Source organism: Pteropus alecto, unplaced genomic scaffold, assembly GCF_000325575.1.
Source record: "Pteropus alecto unplaced genomic scaffold, ASM32557v1 scaffold21, whole genome shotgun sequence".
NCBI classification, from domain to species: Eukaryota; Metazoa; Chordata; class Mammalia; order Chiroptera; family Pteropodidae; genus Pteropus; species Pteropus alecto.
Genome location: NW_006436282.1, coordinates 28,977,046 through 28,978,606, shown reverse-complemented (window position 1 = coordinate 28,978,606; position 1,561 = coordinate 28,977,046). Strand labels below are relative to the sequence as shown.

The following is a 1,561-nucleotide window of genomic DNA, read 5'->3' as shown; positions in this document are numbered from 1 at the left end:
CCCCTTCCCACGCGCTCTCAACCAGCCTCGCTCCCCTCACGCGCGGCCCTGCCATGCGCTGGTCCCTCCGCGGGGATCACCTCCTCTGAGACCCAGGCAGAGGCGCTCGGCTCGTCCCCACTGTGCCGACACCAGAGGCTCCATGCAGCCTCCGGGACGCTGGTTTAAAACCTCCCGCGTGTAACTGTCTGTCTAGACACCTGTCGCTTTAGGAGGCTGGCTGTAAGGGCCTCTCCCCAGGACCCTGGCACTTACAATGACACTCAACGTCTCCTGACAGGAGAGGTGCATGGGGCAGAAGCCGAGCACTCTTCGACTTGAGTTGGGGTACCTTAGACTCGCATCTCAAGGTGTTCTCTGGCTGCACCCCCAGTGTAGGACCTGGTGTCAGAATATCAACTCTAATAATTTGGCCAAATCTCCTGGCATCTGGCACCCCGACCTTGCAAGATTTGTCCTCATCCCGTGGGGTTCACGGAACATCTCTGTGTAGGGATCCCACCAAGCTCGCCACGTTCAAGGTACCTCGGCCCCGCCAAGCGACCCTGGCCAGCAGCTCCAAAGCACCTGGCCGCGGCTCGGGGGACCTTCCTGGGACAGCGGGCGAGGCTGCCCTGGCCGCCCGGCCCTCGCAGTTCTCCTGGACTCTCGATTATCTCTTCGTTTTCCCGCAGCCTCATTATCACTCATTTGGTGCTTCAGACCAGCCGTCCCCAACCTGTGTGGCCCCAGGGACCGGTGCTCCTGTGAGACTCTAACGCCTGACCATCTGAGGCGGAGCTGAGGCGGTGATGCCGGCGCTGGGGAGCGGCTGCAGATACAGATGCAGCTTCACTCACTCATCCAGTACCAGTACCGGTCCATGGCCCGGGGGGTGGGGACCCTGCTCTAGACCAACCTGACATACTTCCGAACCCTTTCAGGGTTCATGCCCTGGACAGTCCTGCCTCCTTCTACCACAGGTCCCATGGAGGCAAATTCTGCATGAGAGCACGTGGTAGGTTAGATGAAGCTCTGAAGTCCAGCCCCTTCCATCGCGAAAGGTGTGTTCACATTTGAGGAACATGAGGCTAAAAAAAATTCACCTTCTACGATAGAGTTCTAAGCACTAGCAACTGAGAGGTTGGGGCGGGGGGCGGAGGGCACCAGCGTGCCATCGTTCAGGCGGGCTCGCCACAAGCAGTGACATCGAGCCAGGCCAGGGCCCGATGTGACAGATGAGTCCAGCCCCCATGTGGCCAGTGCCCCGGCCAGGAGGCGGTGATGGTGAGAACGGAAGGAGGCTCTCCGATGAAGGACAATGTGACGTGTGGAGTCCCCACTTATCGGTGGTGTCCCTAATCAAACACTGGGAACAGTGGTCAGGAGGGAAAGACCGCCTCACTAAGAATGCCCGTGGCTTCTGTAACAGGCTCAGTGCAGGTCTTCACGCCTTCAGAGCTCAGCGATGTCCGAGCCTCAAAGTCAAAAAGAAGCCTGAGTCGTGAAGCTGCTGACGTCTGGACCCTGGTGGAGTCGCCTGGACGGCGTTACCATGGCAGCAGAGCGCAGGGGAGGGCGG

The 1,561-nt window shown here is 59.9% G+C and overlaps 1 protein-coding gene across 4 annotated transcripts in view; it reads right to left on the bottom strand.

Annotated features, from left to right (window-relative positions):
* The window catches only part of VOPP1 (VOPP1, WBP1/VOPP1 family member), a 60,007-nt gene that overhangs the window by 12,367 nt on the left and 46,079 nt on the right, over positions 1-1,561 (bottom strand). The gene's annotated exons all lie outside the window — the stretch shown is intronic.